Below are 17,908 nucleotides of genomic sequence, written 5' to 3'. Positions count from 1 at the left end.
GTGGAGGACCCAGGTAAACCTCCCAGTGGCCTCAAGGACTCTGTCTGCAAGGAGTATAAATCCTCCCATTCCCCACCATCCAGTCAGAGCTGAGGAAGCTTCTCGGATGAGAAGCGAAATGTCTTCAAAGGAAAACAAGAAAGCCCAGTTGCATCTTAAAAAAGCGCCTTTGAGACAACCAATGACTGAGAATCTCCAGAGTCATTGATTTGTGAATTGTATATGCCGCCCATCTCAACGTTGGGGCAACTCTGGGCCGCTTGCAAGAGGTTGAAACGATAAATATCAAACCAGTCAAACTGAATAAGAGTGCAATAAAGACTTTAGCCAGAGGGTCTGCTGTTTTGTTTTTAAGCTGTCAAGTTTCTAGGACTCATGACTGGGCACGGTCTGTGAGGTCACCCGACAGTGCCGGGAAGGTAGCTAAAATGGGGTGAGGGGGGGGCTTTGCTTCAACCAAAGCAATTTTGGGGGAAAGCAGCCCCCTTTGCTGAAGCCGTGAATAGATTATGCAAACTAGAGAGGGGGCTGAATACATTATGCAAATGAAGACCTGTATTTGCATGATTTATACAGGGCACTGCATTTCCCCCCCCCCTTCCCCTTTTTGATCTGCAACGTTTTGGGGCTTTCTAAAAGGGAAAGGCAACTTACCAAGAATGGGGCACAAGGTTAGGCTGAGTTGTGTGAATTGGGCCTTCTAAAGCACCTAAGGGGTCATCCAGACGCCGCCGCTGTTTCTTTGAAGGCGGTTGAAGGGTGGTGCAATCTGAGCTCTTCCTTTATCTTCACAGCTTGAAACTCGAGTGCGAGAAACTGGCAACCGAGAAGACAGAAATTCAGCGACATTATGTCATGGTGAGCAGCTTTTATTGATGATGATTAAATGCCAGGCTAAGCCTTCCAGGAAAGGGAGCTCTAGCAAAACTGGCTCTACCTCTTTGCTCTTCATTGGCCTCTAGTCGAGGATGATGGGTTCTAGAGTACAAAGCAGTCACCAGGGTAGCAAGTGGGCTCTGCTCTGCACGCACTTTCCCGTTTCGGGGTACATTTTTCCAGCTGAAGAAATACAGGTCATCCTCGACTTAGGACCATACATTTGAGCTCAAAATTGCTGCTGCTAACTGAGAAATGTGTTAAGTGAGGTTTGTCCTGCTTTATGACCTTTCTTGCTGCCCCCCCGTTGTGATGTGAATCACTGCAGTTAGTATGTTTGTAATAAACTTAAGTGAATCTGGCTTCCCCATTGTCTTTGCTTGTCAGAAGTTTGCAAAAAGGGATCACATGACCCCGGTAACCGTCATATAAATATGAGCCGGTTGCCAAGCGGCCGAAGTTTGATCCCCTGGCCATGGGGAGTCTGCAACAGCCATAAGTGCCATTGTAACTTCGAACAGTCACTAAATGAACTTTTGTAAGTCGGGGACTTCCTGTGCTGGTATTTACAAGAAAGGAGAATAAGATAAAGTGGGATACTGGCTTTTGGCCTCAATTCTTCCCAGCTTTTTCATCTTGCTCCCTGCCTTCCAGATATACGATCCACATGCTGGAAATATGGAAGATATAATACTTTGTCCCGCAATCTTGCATCCGGTCCAACTTGAATTTAATCCAAAGCAAACAACACCTCGCAACTGCCCTTAAAAAAAAAGAGCTATAACTTTTTGCACACTTGGCAGTGACACCATTGTACCACCCACCGTGCAGATCTGCCACATGTTGTTGAAGGCAGCCGTGTCCTTTAACCAGGCTCAGACGGGGTGTTAGAGAGACAATGGGAGCCGGGAAAAAGTGCGGCTGCTTTAAGAAGAGACTGGACAGCCATTTGCCTGAAATGGTATAGGGTTTCCTGCCTGAGCAGGGGGTTGGACACTAGATGACCTCCAAGGTCCCTTCCAACATTATTATATTATATTATGTTATATTATATTATATTATATTATATTATATTATATTATATTATATTATATTATATTATATTATATTATATTATATTATATTATATTATATTATATTATATTATATTATATTATATTATATTGTATTATATTATATTATATTATATTATATTATATTATTATATTATATTATATTATATTATATTATATTATATTATATTATATTATATTATATTATATTATATTAATTACATTACATTACATTACATTACATTATTAATGGTTGGGAAAGAGGCAGTCCTCAACTTACGAACACAGTTGAGACCAGGTGATCATTATGTGAGTGGTGGTGGTGGGGAACATTTGACAGCCGTTTTTGCTGTGATTGCTAAGTAAATCCCTGAGGTCATTAAGTAAATCACAAGATCATTAAGTGAGTCGGGCTTCCTCCAGTGAGTTTGCTTGCCGGAAGCCAGCAGGGGAGGTCACAAATGGCAGATCACGTGATCATTAATGGCAATCACATGGTCACTAATGGCGATCGCATGACCCTGGGGTGCTGCAGCCGTCACAAATACAGGCTAGTTGCCAAGCACCCAACTTTGGATCACATGACTGCGTGGTTGCTGTGATGATCACAAGTGCAAAAACTGGTCATAAGCCAATGGTGGGATTCATCCGGTTCACACCGGTTCGGTATAACCAGTAGCTAAATTTTGTTGAGTTCGGAGAACCGGCTGAACCCATGCTGCTACTGGAAATTCGTTCTAGGCCTCCGAGGCCTGGAGGAGGCCTTTTAGGCTTAGAATGGCCCGCTGGAAGTGCATTGATGTCACTTCCGGAAGTCCGTTCTAGGCCTGGGAGGCCTGGAGGAGGCCTCCCAGGCCTAGACCAGCCCACAGGAAGTGCGTTGATGTCACTTCCGGAAGTCCATTCTAGGCCTCAGAGGCCCAGGCCTGCATCCACGCCGAAAACCAATCCTATTTTTTTCAGTGCTGTTGGAACTTCAAATGGTCGCTAAGCAAATGATCATAAGTTGAGGACTACCTTTAGCTCTTCTCCTGCATTCAGAAGCACCTCTTGAGAAGGATTTGCTTAATTTTGTTTAGTTCAGCTCCAGAAATAGCTACAGGTCATCCTCGATTTACGACCACCGATGAGCCCAGAATTTATGTTGCTAAGTGAGAAATTCCTGAAGTGAATTTTGTCCCCTTTTACGACTTTACTTGCCCCATTTGTTCAGTGAATCGCTGCCGTTGTTAAATGAGTCCCACGGTTGTTAAGTGATTCTGGCTTCCTCCATTGGCTTTGCTTGTCAGAAGGTCGCAAAAGGGGATCACGTGACCCCGGGGGACACTGAAAACCATCATAAATATGAACCAGTTGCCAAGCATCCCAATGTAAGCCACGTAGCCATGGGGATGCTGTAACGGTCATAGGTGTGAAAAATGGTCATAAATCACTTTTTCAGTGCCATTGTCACTTTGGTCATTAAATGAACTGTTGTAAGTTGAGGACCACCTGTATTTTCCTGACACACCCGGTGCCCTGAGCTAGGAAAAGCTCCACCAATGTTATCAATAACCACACGCAGCATGTGGGAATGCAACGGCTAAGGCTTTCATAAACCAGGTCAGCATCTTGGGCAAATGCTGTTGCTATGAGCCATTTTAACCCACGGTGATGCAATACGGTGATGCAATACATACAGCTAGTCCTCTCCTTACAGATGAGCCCAACATTTCTGTTGCTGAGCCAGATAGTCGTAAAGTGGGTTTTGCCCCATTTCACAAACTTTCTGGCCCTTGCTGTAAAGGGAATCGCTGTAGTTGTGATTTCAGATCTGAGATTAATAGGGGTGGGAAGTTGGCCTCTTGTCTTTTCCAAAATCCTTTTCGGAAATCCCACGGCTAACCTTGGCGTGCTTTTCTCTTCCAGTATTATGAAATGTCCTACGGGTTGAACATTGAAATGCACAAACAGGTAAGTGAACGTGCGTGTTGGAGGCAGGGGTGGGAAACCTCGTGGCTCCTACAGAAGTCCTTGATTTACGACCACAACGAGGACCGAAATTTCTCTTGCTGAGCAAGGTAGTAGCTGTTAAAGGAGTCGTGCCTGATTTTGCCACCTTTTTTTTGCCACGGCTGCTAAACGAATCAGTGCAGTTATTAAGAGAAAATAGAATAGAATAGAATAGAATAGAATAGAATAGAATAGAATAGAATGGAATGGAATGGAATGGAATGGAATGGAATGGAATGGAATGGAATGGAATGGAATAGAATAGAATAAGAAATAAATTCAAAAGAACAGAATTGGAGTAGGGATAGAATAGAAAAAGAAATAGAATAATAGAAATAGAATAATAGAAATAGAATAGAATAGGAAGGGACCTTGGAGATTTTCTAGCCAAGTCCACTGCTCGAGCAGGAGAACCTGTATATCATTTCAGAAACATGCAGTCGTTAAGCAAATCCTGCTTCCCCCATTGACTTTGCTTGTCAGAATCTGCTGGGAAGGCTTCAAACAGTGATCACATGACCCCAGAATGCTCAAACTTTCATAAATGCAAGCCGGTTGCCAAATGCCCAAATTTTGATCACGTGACTCCGGGAATGCTGCAACGGTCGCAAGTGCCAGGACCTGTCATAAGTCCCTTTTCCAGAGCCCTTCTAACTCTGAACAGTTGCTAAACAAACAGTCGTAAGTTGAGGACTGTTCTTTTGTTTCAAGATAGGATGTTTTAATTCCAAACGAGGGCCTCCGGGAGCTGACCAGATTGGGGTTTTCATCCTGATCTGTTTTTAATCTCTTTCCTATTTTTCATTTGCTGCAGTTTAACCTTTAAAGGTGCATGGGGCCTTCATGCTGGCTTAGCAGCTCGGTTTAGATTAATCCTCTTGCCAGTTTTGCTGAAAACTGTGCCCCCCTCCCCAAAATGTGTCAGCTTCCAAGGAGCACAGAAAGGGCGTTTAGCCCCCACCCCTGTTCACGATATAGGAGACAGAGGGAAGCGGGTTTTGACTGCATCTGCCTTCCAGATCTGAACCAGCCCCTTGTATTGGGTGCAAATTGCCACTCTAAGGGGATGAGGAAGCGGCTTTGGACAACTCCAGCCTCCGTTGCCAGCCTCCCCCATTGTGGGCGCTCCATCACTGGAGATTTTTAAGAAGAGATAGACAGTCACTTGTCTGAAATGGTCTAGGTTCTCCTGCTTGAGCATGGGGCTGGACTAGAAGACCTCCAAGGTCCCTTCCAGCTTCTATTCTATTCTATCCTATCCTATCCTATCCTATCCTATCCTATCCTATCCTATCCTATCCTATCCTATCCTATCCTATCCTATTCTATTCTATTCTATTCTATTCTATTCTATTCTATTCTATTCTATTCTATTCTATTCTATTCTATTCTATTTTCTATATTCTATATTCTATATTCTATATTCTATATTCTATTCTTTTCTATTCTTTTCTATTCTATTCTAATTCTAATTCTATTCTATATTCTATTCTATTCTAATTCTATATTCTATTCTATTCTGTTCTGTTCTGTTCTGTTCTGTTCTTCTAATTCTGTTCTATTCTATTCCATTCTTCTAATTCTATTCTATTCTATTCTATTCTATTCTATTCTATTCTATTCTATTCTATTCTATTCTATTCTATTCTTATTCTTATTCTTATTCTTATTCTATTCCATTCTATTCTATTCCATATTCTATTCTATTCTATTCTATTCTATTCTATTCTATTCTATTCTATTCTATTCTATTCTATTCTATTCTATTCTATTCTATTCTATTCTATTCTATTCTATTCCCTATTCTATTCTTATTCTTATTCTATTCTATTCCATTCCATTCCATTCCATTCCATTCCATTCCATATTCCATTCCATATTCTATTCTATTCTATTCTATTCTATTCTATTCTATTCTATTCTATTCTATTCTATTCTATTCTATTCTATTCTATTCTATTCTATTCTATTCTATTCTATTCTATTCTATTCTTATTCTTATTCTATTCCATTCCATTCCATTCCATTCCATTCCATTCCATATTCTATTCCATATTCTATTCTATTCTATTCTATTCTATTCTATTCTATTCTATTCTATTCTATTCTATTCTATTCTATTCTATTCTATTCTATTCTATTCTATTCTATTCTATTCTATTCTATTCTATTCCAATTTCTATTCTATTCTATTCTATTCTATTCTTAGTCCACAAGTCATCAAAGGGCCACGTTTGAAGACCCCTGAACTAGGCATACCACCTGCTCACAACCGTTCTTCATAGGGTTTAGCCTCCAGCCCCCTGATCGTCTTCCTTGCTCTTCTCTGCACTCTTTCCAGAGGTCTCGAGATGTGTTTTACATCCTGTTTTATATCTGTCTTATATCGTGGCGACCAAAGCTGGATTCCAAGTCTTTATCGCGGCCATTATAAAAGTGATATTCAAGCCTGCGATCCTTGTCCCTGTCCTCTCCGCGACCGTGGCATGGAAGGATTTACGACCAGCTTCAGGTGCTGCTGGCCTGGCTGGGTGCCAAGAAGCTGTCACGGCTCACCTCCCCACTCTCCTCCTTCCCCCCTCCCCCTTTTTTATTTTAAGGAGAAACCCATAACTCTCTGGGCCCTGACAGCCTCCTCTGGGTGATAAATGGGATCTGGCCTGATGTGGTTATCCCCTCGGCCTCCCGTGCTGCTGGATCCCTACCCCCCCTTTCTCTGTTGCAGACCCCTCCCCAAAGGCTGGCACCTCCTCTTAGATTAGATTTGCCCAGCAGGTGTCTTTTTAATGTCACTCAAGACTCCCCCCCCCAAAAAAAAACCAGGCCTAATCCCTCCCTTTTCCCTCATCACCTGCTTTATTGCCAGCATAAAAAGGTCACACCAATCAATTTTTTTATCCCGGCTGGCTGACAAAGGTGGTGGTGGTGGGTGTTGGTGTTGATGTGAGTTGCCTCTCTCTCTCTCCCTCCCCCCCTCCGCCCAAATTACATTTATTTATTTATTTCCCTGTCAGAAAACAGTGCTTAGGGAATGCGTGTGTAGGCAGGAAAACACCTCCGCCAGAAAAAGAGAGAGAGAGAGATGGGCAGTCGTGGGAAGGGAAGGAATCCCTCTTTGCAAATAAAAATAAAAATAAATGCAAGCGAAGAAATTGAGGAAGGGGGGTTGCTTGGGGAGCGTTGGGGGGGGCGTCCCTTGGCAGAAAATAGGAGCGTTGCGATGGGAGAGATTGTCATTCTTGAGGCAAGCTCTCCCACCAAAAAAAAAAAAAAAAAAACCAAGATAGCAAAAATGGAGTGTAGCTGTGAAAGGTTAGAACAGGGCTTTCCAACTTTGGCAACTTGTGGACTTCAAGTCCCAGAATTCCCCAGCCAGCCATGCTGGCTGGGGAATTCTGGGAGTTGAAGTCCACAGGTGTTGAAAGCTGCCAAGATCGGACGGACGGTCAACCCTCGCCAAACTTTCCATTGCTAAGCAAGGCGTCTTTTGTTAAGTGAGTCGGGCTTGGATTTTTTTTACCACATTTTTGCCACGGTTGTTCAACAAATCGCCACCGTTGTTAAGGGAATCTTGTCGTCGTTAAGCAAATCCGGCTTCCCCATTGACTTTGCTTGTCGGAAGCTGGCTGGGTAGGTCGCAAATGGTGAGCACGTGACACACACACACACACACACCCCCGGGACAAGGCAACCTCCGTAAGTACATGTCAGTTGCCAAGCCTCTGAATTTTGGTCACGTGACCACGAGGATGCTGCGACAGTCTTAAGTGCAAGGGCCAGCGTTTTAAGCCACTTTTTCAGGGCTGTTGTGGCCTCCAACAGTCACAAAAAGTTGTAAGTTGTAAGCTGCGTAGCGTTCTGCTTGATAGTACAAGGCTAAACCTGTGCCTAAATACGAAGATTGATGTTGGTGTAATAATAATGATAATGATGATGATGATGATGATGATGATGTTGAAAGGCACCTTGGAGGTCATCTAGTCCAACACCCTGTTCAGGCAGGAAACCTATACCATTTCAGACAAGTGGCTGTCTAGTCTCTTGTTAAAAACTTCAGCATAGGTAGTCTTTGACTCACGATCATAATTAGCCCCGAAGTTCTGCTGCTAAGTGAGACAGTTGTTAAGTAAATATTGCCTCATTTTACGACCTTTCTTGCCACAGTTGTTAAGTGAATCACTGCAACTGTTAAGTTAGTGACAACTTTCTTAAGTGAATCTGGCTTCCCCATTGACTTTGCGTGTCAGAAAGTCGCAAAAGGGGATCACGTGACACACACACACGCACACCGGGACACTGTGACCGTCGTAAATCTGAATCAGCTGCCAAACGTTCAAATTTTGATTGTGACCGGTCCAGGTTACAGTGCCCTGAGAAAAAGTGACCTATGACCGTTTTTCATACCTAACGACCGTCGCAGCCTCCACATGGTCAGGTGAACAAAATTCAGACACTTGGCAACCGACTCATACTTATGTCCTGATCCCCTTTTTGCGACCTTCTGCCAAGCCAAGTCAATGGGATGGCCAGATTGAGTTCACAACCGTGTGACTAACTGAACAACCCCAGTTATACCCTTAATGATGGTGGCGAGAGAAAGCGGAGCAAAACTCCTTTCACAAGTGTCCCGCTTAGCGACAGAAATTTTGGACTCCATTGTCGTAAGTCGAGGAGTGCCTGTATTCCAGTCAGGGGTTAGGAAATTGGCAGGGGGCAGGGGCGGGGGAATCCAACAAGCCGCTGTAGAGAGGGATATGTATTTGTGTGTGTTTGTGTGTTACTTATGCTTTGCCTGCTGTGGAAGAAAGGATGGATGGACGGAAGGGCAGAAAAGCAACTTTAGGCCCGGGAGCAGGAAATCTGGGCGGTTTGATCGTGTTTTTTTCATCCGGGCGAGCGTTAAAAGGCCACTAAATTGAACATTAACGAGGTGCAAGTGAATTGGAGACAGCTTCTCCCTCACCCCACCCCCCCTCGACCGGAGGTGGCTGGCCACAAGTGCATTAGAAAGGCAAATCCATTATGCATCCCCCAGGAGGGAATTAAATTTTTCCCAGAAAGTACTTACCATCTCCGTTCCTTTTTTTTTCTCCTTCCCTGGTTTTCTGTTTTTTTTGTTTTTTCCTGGCAAGTGCTATCGTTTCTTTTTTTATTATTATTAAAAAGAAGCTTCATATCCCCAGTAAAATGAATGCAGATGCTAACTTGGATGGGAAATATTAAAACTTTGCTCGTCGCCTGCCCGGTTTTCAATGCAATTGGATGGTTTCCGTGCTGAAAGAGAGACCGATGCTCTCTGTGTATGCTCAGATGTCCTCCGCTCTTTAAATCACTGACGCAGACTCCCGGCAAAATTTGGGGTTTGGGCGTCTTCAAAGCAGCGGCTTGATTTCTCCCTGGCAACGGGACGAAATGAAGGCAATTGGCAACTTAGAACTGTTTGTTTAGTGACTAAGTTATGACGGCGCTGAAAAAAAGGGGCTTATGACCATTTTTCCTACGGGCGACCGTTGCAACGTCCCCCAGGGTCACAGAATAAAAATTCAGACTGTCAACTGACTCATATTTATGACGGTTGCAATTTTCAAGAATCCCACCTTTTGTGACTTTCTGACAGCAAAGTCAGTGGGGATTCAGTTGACAACTATGTGGCTATGGTTTAACAAGTGGAGTGATTCACTTAACAACTGTGGCAAGAAAGGTGTTAAAAGGGGACGAAATTCACCACCGCTGTTTCACTTTAACAACAGAAATTTTGGGCTCCATTGTGGTCGTAAGTAGAGGACTCCCTGTATTTGCGAGAAGCTGGAGAGAAAAAAAAGCTTTGGTTTGGGGATTAGAATGTTGTGGGATTATAGAAATAATGTAGGAAAGCCAGCCTTCCAGTGTGTATTTATTTCATTTTTATTTTTGCTGATTTGAATTTTTGAGCTGACCGATGCTGGGGTAGAAAAGAATAGAGCTGGAAGAGACCTTGGAGGTCATCTAGTCCAGCCCCCTGCTCAAGCAGGAGAACCTATGCCATCTCAGATAAGTGACTGTCTAGACCAGGGGTAGGCAACCTTGGCTCTTTCATGACTCGTGGACTTCAACTCCCAGAATTCCTGAGCCAGCACGGCTCAGCATGGAAACCTCTCCCTTTCCCCTCAGCGTGGCTGGCTCAGGAATTCTGGGAGTTGAAGTCCACGAGTCATCAAGCGGCCTAGGCCTAGACCAGGGGTAGGCAACCTTGGCTCTTTCATGACTTGTGGACTTCAACTCCCAGAATTCCTGAGCCAGCACGGCTCAGCATGGAAACCTCTCCCTTTCCCCTCAGCGTGGCTGGCTCAGGAATTCTGGGAGTTGAAGTCCACGAGTCATAAAGCGGCCTAGGCCTAGACCAGGGGTAGGCAACCTTGGCTCTTTCATGACTTGTGGACTTCAACTCCCAGAATTCCTGAGCCAGTGTGAGCTGGCTCAGGAATTCTGGGAGTTGAAGTCCACGGGTCATGAAAGAGCCAAGGTTGCCTATCCCTGGTCTAGACTCTTCTTAAAAACCTCCAGTGATGGAGCGCCCACCATTTCTGGTGGCAAGCTGTTCCACTGGTTGATTGTCCTCACTGTCAGGAAGTTTCTCCTTAATTCCAGGTTGCTTCTCTCCTTGATCAGCTTCCAACCGTTGTTTCTCGTCCTTCCCTCTGGCGCTTTGGAGAATAACGTGACCCCCTCTTCTTTGTGGCAGCCCCTCAGATACTGGAATACTGCTATCCTGTGGTTTATTTCAATTTAATTTGGTTTCATTCGAGAGAATCCAACTGCTTTCCACACGAAGCTTGTGTGGCTCAAAATCTGGGTTTGGCCTGTGGCTAAATCTGCAGGGAAAATAACAGCCAAGGTCATAAAATCAATCCCCATGCGTGGTCTGAAGGCATACAGGCAGTCTTTGAATTATGACCGTCATGGGGTCTGACCACCTGTGATTGTTTTATAGCCGTCATGACTTACAACTATGATGGGCAGGCTCCAGGATGGCCATAACTCGAGGACTACTGAGAAGTTGAACCGAAGATCCCGGAGGAAGGCAGTGGGAATGCCATTCTAATCAGGTTGCTGAGAAAATGACCGAGCGGCTGAAATCACCCAGCGTGGGAAGTGAATTAGGACCAGGCAGAAAGCCCGATTTCCAAAGCAGAAAATCTCAATGTTTGCAGAGACGGGTTGTCAGTTCAACCGGGCTTGATGGCTCCTTTTTGGATTTCAGACTGCGGTCCCAAACTTTTCAGGAAAACAGAACAGCCCAGGCCGTGTTAAAGTTTAAAAGCAGAGATTTTTTTTCCATATGAAAAGCAGATAAGGGCTGAGATCCATTTTCCTAGACAGGTTTGTAGGAATTCAGGCAGATGATATACTGTAATGGTGTTTTCCCTTCCTTTCCCCCCCCCCACCCTCCCCTTTTCAACCCTTGCAGACAGAGATTGCCAAGAGGCTGAATGTCATCTGCGCTCAGCTTATCCCCTTCCTGTCTCAGGAGGTGAGTGTCACCCCAGCTTTTTTCTTTCTCCGGTCCTACTTGCAGGCAGGGTGTAACATTTTCAGGTTTTGTTTTTTTTAAAAAAAATATGGAGCCAGTTTGGTCTAGTGCAGGGGTAGGCAACCTCGGCTCTTTTATGACTCATGGACTTCAACTCCCAGAATTCCTGAGCCAGCGTGGCTCAGCTTGGAAACCTCTCCCTTTCCCCTCAGCATGGCTGGCTCAGGAATTCTGGGAGTTGAAGTCCATGAGTCATAAAGCGGCCTAGGCCAGGGGTAGGCAACCTTGGCTCTTTTATGACTCGTGGACTTCAACTCCCAGAATTCCTGAGCCAGCGTGGCTCAGCTTGGAAACCTCTCCCTTTTCCCTCAGCATGGCTGGCTGAGGAATTCTGGGAGTTGAAGTCCACAAGTCATAAAAGGGCCAAGGTTGCCTACCCCTGGGCTAGGTCAACCTTGGCATCTCTATGATTCGTGGACTTCAACTCCCAGAATTCCTGAGCCAGCATGGCCCAGCTTGGAAACCTCTCCCTTTCTCCTCAGCGTGGCTGGCTCAGGAATTCTGGGAGTTGAAGTCCACGAGTCATAAAAGAGGCAAGGTTGCATACCCCTGGTCTAGTGATAAAAGTGCCAGGCTAGAATCTGGGAGACCGGGAATTCTAATCCCACCTTAAATATGAATATGAAAGCTATCGGGGTCACTTGGGGCCAATCAGCAGGAGACTGTGAGTTCTAGTCCCTCTTTAGCCATGAAAGCCAGCTAGGTGACTTTGGGCCACTCATCAGGAGACAGTGAGTTATAGTCCTGTTTGGGGCATGAAAGCCGGCTGGGTGACTTTGGGCCAATCACCAGGAGACAATGAGCTCTAGTCCCACCTTAGGCATGAAAGCACCAGGCTTTCATGAAGGCACCAGGCTAGAAACTGGGAAAGTGGGAGTTGTAGTCCAGCTGGGTGACTTTGGACCACTCATCAGGAGAGAGTGAGTTCTAGTCCCACCTTAGGCACGTATGAAAGTCTGCTGGGTGACTTTGGGATAATCACCAGGAGATTCTGAGTTCTAGTCCCGCCTTGGCATGAAAGCTGACTGGTTGACTTTTAGCCAATCACCAGGAGACTGTGAGTTCTAGTCCCTCTTTAGCCATGAAAGCCAGCTAGGTGACTTTGGGCCACTCATCAGGAGACAGTGAGTTATAGTCCTGTTTTGGGCATGAAAGCCGGCTGGGTGACTTTGGGCCAATCACCAGGAGACAATGAGCTCTAGTCCCACCTTAGGCATGAAAGCACCAGGCTTTCATGAAGGCACCAGGCTAGAAACTGAGAAAGTGGGAGTTGTAGTCCAGCTGGGTGACTTTGGACCACTCATCAGGAGAGAGTGAGTTCTAGTCCCACCTTAGGCACGTATGAAAGTCTGCTGGGTGACTTTGGGATAATCACCAGGAGATTCTAAGTTCTAGTCCCGCCTTGGCATGAAAGCTGACTGGTTGACTTTTAGCCAATCACCAGGAGACTGTGAGTTCTAGCGTGTAAAGTGACTATAGGCATCTTGGACGTAAGGAAGGTGATAAATCCACCACTATGATGATTTAAAATAAACACAGAGCATCCAGAGTTTTGTAGGTGATAATCATGTTTCTTGCCCCTGTTGTTTTTCTGTAGCACCAACAACAAGTGGTCCAGGCGGTGGAACGGGCCAAGCAGGTGACGGTGGCAGAACTGAATGTGGCAATCGGGGTATGTAGGACTCCCTTTTCTGTCTCTTGTTGAGGTTTTTTTTGTTGTCCAGAGAGACTATTGTGATTCCCGGGAAATGTGGGTCATTTGTTACCTAGGTACACATGACTGTGTTTAAGGAGAAACTTTCTGTCGCTGGGAGTTGTACAAGATTACACAACTTTGCTTGTAGGTGTTGGGAGTTTACAGCTCTGATGGCTTTTTAAGAGAGAAATCGCCCCTTCTCAAGGGTGGCTGGATTGGTTTTCTGGAAGAGCACAAGGGTTGGATTGGATGATCTTTAGGGTGCCTTTCAACTTCACCATTTTAGAATTCTGTTTTTCCTGCATGCTCTTGAGGGCTGGACCGGATGACCCTTAGGGAACTTTCCAACTCCACGATTTTAGGATTCTTTTTTTTTTAATCCTGCAAAATGCAGAGGGGTTGGACTAGATCAGTGTTTTTCAACCACTGTTCCGCGGCACACTAGTGTGCCGCGAGATGTTGCCTGGTGTGCCGTGGGAAAAATTGAAAAGTAATTATAAAATACTTTCTTTGTGTTTATTTGATTCCTATTCAAGAGAATTACTTTATATATAGTCAATATAGGCACAGAGTTAAATTTTTTAACATTTTCTAATGGTGGAGTGCCTCGTGATTTTTTTCATGAAACAAGTGTGCCTTTGCCCAAAAAAGGTTGAAAAACACTGGACTAGATGACCTTTAGGGTACATCCCAAATCCACAGTTTTAGGATTGTATTTTTTTTTCCTGCACAGTGCAGAAAGCTGGACTAGAGATGATCTTTGAGGTACCTTCCAGGTCCGCTATTCCGGGATTCTGTGCAAAACATGCCAGGTTTCAGGCACCATTGGGGTGCCGGTTGGGGGAATTCTGGGACTTGGAGTCCACCTGTCTTAAATGTTGCTGAGATGGAGAAACGCTGATCTAGTCCAACTCTCAGCAGTGCGAGGCAAGTCAATGAAACCGTCCTCAAGAAGTGGGGGGGGGGAGGGGGTTTGCCCAGCCTCTTCACAAAACCCTTCCGAGATGGAGAACTCACACTGTTGTCGTTTCCAAGGCGGTTCCACTCTTGCCCACCCTGAAGAAGTTGCTTTCTTATTTCAAACCATACCTGGAGTGTTGCAACCGAGACTTTTCCTTTCTGTGCCAAGAAAATAGAAACCGGCTTCTCTTCCCTACGGCACCCTCTCTTGGACCTGAATGCAGGTAGTCCTCGACTTATGACCGTAATTGAGCCTGGAATTACGGTCGTAGGGCAGGTTGGCCCTTAAGCAGATCACTACACGTTCAGTACCGATTTGACCGTCTTCCTTGCAGCGGTCGTTAAAAGTGAATCCATTGTCTGCAATGGACATTTTTGGCCGGAAACCAGAAGTAAAAGGTGGTTACAGAAAACAAAATGTTATAATTCGTGGTCATATATCGTGTTTCCCTGAAAGTAAGAACCGCAACCAGGAAATAAGCCCTAGTATGATTTTTTTTAGCGTGTGCCTAATACAAGGTAAAGGTCAAGGTTCCCCCGCACATGCGTGCTAGTCGTTTCTGACTCTAGGGGCCGGTGCTCATCTCTGTTTCAAAGCCGAAGAGCCAGCGCTTGTCCGAGGACGTCTCCGTGGTCATGTGGCCGGCATGACTAGACGCCAAAGGCGCACGGAACGTTGTTACCTTCCCACCGTAGTGGTCCCTATTTTTCTACTTGCATTTTGACGTGCTTTTGAACTGCTAGGTTGGCAGAAGCTGGGACGAGTAACAGGCGCTCACTCTGCTACGCGGCACTCGGGATTCGACCCGCCCAACTGCCGACCTTCTGATCGACAAGCTCAGCGTCCTAACCCACTGAGCCACCGCGTCCCTTGCCTAATACAAACCCTAACCCTAAAAATAATCCCCAGTTAAGAGCTTGCATGCCTGGCCAGCTGCTCATTCCATCCCACCGTCTGCTTGCCCACGGCTACAATGGGGCAGGTGTGTTGGTGCCACCGCGGCAAGACAGGTGGCTGGGTGTGGGTGGCCTGACTCTGGGGGCCCTGATGTACACGGGTGCGGGGCACGTGGGGCAGCTCCACCCCCACGCACACCTGTCTCGTGGCCACGTCCGGCAGGGGCCAGCCCAGCGATAGCAACGCTCCCACTCACTTGCGCTGCACAGGCTTTGCACACTTCACAGCGCCAAAGTACACACAAGCCAAAGGGCCAGCGGGCTGCAGCCCCGGCACGTTCGCCGCCTCCTGTACATGGAAAAATAAGACATCCCCGGAAAATAAGCCCATAATGGGCCTTTTGGACCAAAATTAAACCACATAAATGCAGGCTAATTGCCGAGTGCCCATTTTGTAATCCTGTGATCTCCAGGAGCAGCTGTTGGGACTTCAAACCCAGAGGATAAGGACAGGTAGTCCTCAACGTATGACCACAATGGAGCCCCAAACATTCTGTTAAGTGAGTAAACATTTGTTAAGTGAGTTTTTGCCCCATTTTGCCACTTTCCGTGCCGCAGTTAGTTAGTTGAGTCACCCCAGCTGATTAGTTAGTAACCCGGTTGTTAAGTGAATCTGGCTTTTGGTGGTGAGAAGGTCGCAAAGGGGGAATCACGTGAGCCCCGGGACGCTGCAACCGTCATAATTATGAGCCAGTTTTCCTAGTCCAAATGTTGATCTTGTGTCCACAGGGATGCTGCAACTGTCGTAAGTGAAAAATGGTCCTAAGTCACTTTTTTTCAATGTCACTGTAATTTCGAATGATCACTAAGTGAATTGTTGCAAGCTGAGGACTCCCCGTGCTCCAAGGAAGGTCCACGGTAACTTTGAACGATCGCTTAACAACCATCGTAAATCGAGGACTGTGATAGTCAAGAGCAGGGGTAGGCAACCTCGGCTCTTTTATGACTCATGGACTTCAACTCCCAGAATTCCTGAGTCAGCTGACTCAGGAATTCTGGGAGTTGAAGTCCATGAGTCATAAAAGAGCCGAGGTTGCCTACCCCTGGTCAAGAGAAACTCCTGAGTCCTGCTTGGCTTTCTCCTTACCCCCCCCCCCCCAAGGATGATACGTCCCACCCTCAAAAATATATTTGTGCCAAATTGGGAAGTTTATTTATTTTATTAACTTATCGTGAAAGGTCTATATCGTCTGACTTTCAAACGACGCTGAGAGACTTAACCACCATCATCCCGGCTGCTGTTTAGCCCTCTTTATTTTGCGGATTTTTTAAAAAAATGGTTTTAATATCTTTTACAATTGTTCTAATTGTTTCAGAGTTTTAAAATTGCAGGCTGCCCAGAGTTGCTTGCTTGAGTGGGGCGGCTATGGAAATTGAATGAACGAGTAAAGAAAGAAATGAATAAAAACCAGACAAAGAAATTGCAATAGAATCGATTAAAAGATAGGGGGGGGGGGGAAATTGGATAAAATATGGTTAGCCTTGTTGTCCCTCGCTCGAGGCCGGGGTGAAGTTTTTTCTGGTCTTCTGAACAACAGCAAAGTGAGGGGGGGGAGTATCCAGATCTTGGGGCGAGGGGGGGGGCTCACTTCCAAATACAGGGGCTGCTACAGAGAATGGCTTTCTGGGGTCCCAAGAGATGGTATTATTTAATCCAGGGGTCTTCAAACTTGGCCCTTTTATGACTTGTGGACTTCAACTCCTGGCTGAGGAATTCTGGGAGTTGGTCTCAAGTCATAAAAGGGCCAGGTTTGAAGACCCCTGATTTAATCTAAGGAACCAGGGGGTGCATCAACCCTGTCATATCAAATTGACGGGGAGATATGGGGTCCCTCAAGTTATGACTCTATTGGAGCCTGCCCTCTCACGGTCATAACATGGGTCACACATGTGACCAGCTCTGTTTTATGATCTTTTTAGCGATGGCCATAAACCAATGATTCACTGTGGGCGTGTTTTTTTAGCCTAAACTGAGAAGTTAATGTCAGTTTTGAGGTAAAATTACAGTCTTGGGGGATGCTACAAATGGCCATAAATGAACCGGATTGACAAGCACCTGAAGTTCATTAACATGACACGTGTGAGTGTGTGAGTGTGTATGTGTGTGTGACTGTTGGAACTTTGAATCAGGCTCATCAGTAGCCCCTAGGTAGGTCCGTTGTAACTTCGTCCAGTCGCAAGTCGAGGATTCTCTGTAACTAGGCCTTAAAGAGGGAGTCCTCGACTTACAACCACAACTGAGCCCACAATTTTCCATTGCTAAGTGAAACAGTAGCCAAGTGAGCTCTGCCCTGTTTTACGACCTTTCTGGCCACAGTTGTTATAAGTGAATCATTTGGTCATTAAGGGAATTGGGCATTCCCCCATTGACTTCGCTTGTCTGAAGCCGGCTGGGAAGGTGACCCAGTGGTGATCACGTGACCCCAGGACACTGCAACTGTCTTTAAGTACATGCCAGTTGCCAAGCAAACTGAATTTTGGTCACCTGACCCTGGGGATGCTTAGTGTGGAAAAACAGTCATAGGTCATTTTTTCCCCCAGTGCTGTTGTAACTTTGGTCACTAAATGAATACTTGTAAGTTGAGGACTGCCTGTACTTTGCAACTGGTCCTTGCATTTACAAACACCACAGCACCACCACACCAAGCTGGCAGGAATAGCCAATACTCCAGAAGACAGGCTTAAGAGACAGAAGGATCTGGACAAACTCGAACACTGGGCACTATCTAACAAAATGAGATTCAATGGTGAAAAAAAGTAAGGTTCTACATTTAGGCAAGGAAAACCAAATGTACAGGTATAGTA

At 45.5% G+C, this 17,908-nt stretch overlaps 1 pseudogene across 1 annotated transcript in view; it reads left to right on the top strand.

Moving 5' to 3' along the window:
• LOC308660548 (transducin-like enhancer protein 1) overlaps positions 1–17,908 on the top strand; it is a 70,027-nt pseudogene that overhangs the window by 17,330 nt on the left and 34,789 nt on the right. The window contains exons 4-7 of the transcript XR_014028809.1: positions 795–858; positions 3,837–3,881; positions 11,368–11,430; positions 13,088–13,162. The product of XR_014028809.1 is annotated as a transducin-like enhancer protein 1 (transcript). The remainder of the gene's footprint in view (positions 1–794; positions 859–3,836; positions 3,882–11,367; positions 11,431–13,087; positions 13,163–17,908) is intronic.

Source organism: Vipera berus (assembly GCF_964194415.1).
Source record: "Vipera berus genome assembly, chromosome: 1".
NCBI lineage: Eukaryota > Metazoa > Chordata > Lepidosauria > Squamata > Viperidae > Vipera > Vipera berus.
Note: the sequence above shows the minus strand (reverse complement) of the source record. Positions and strands in the feature narration are given on the sequence as shown.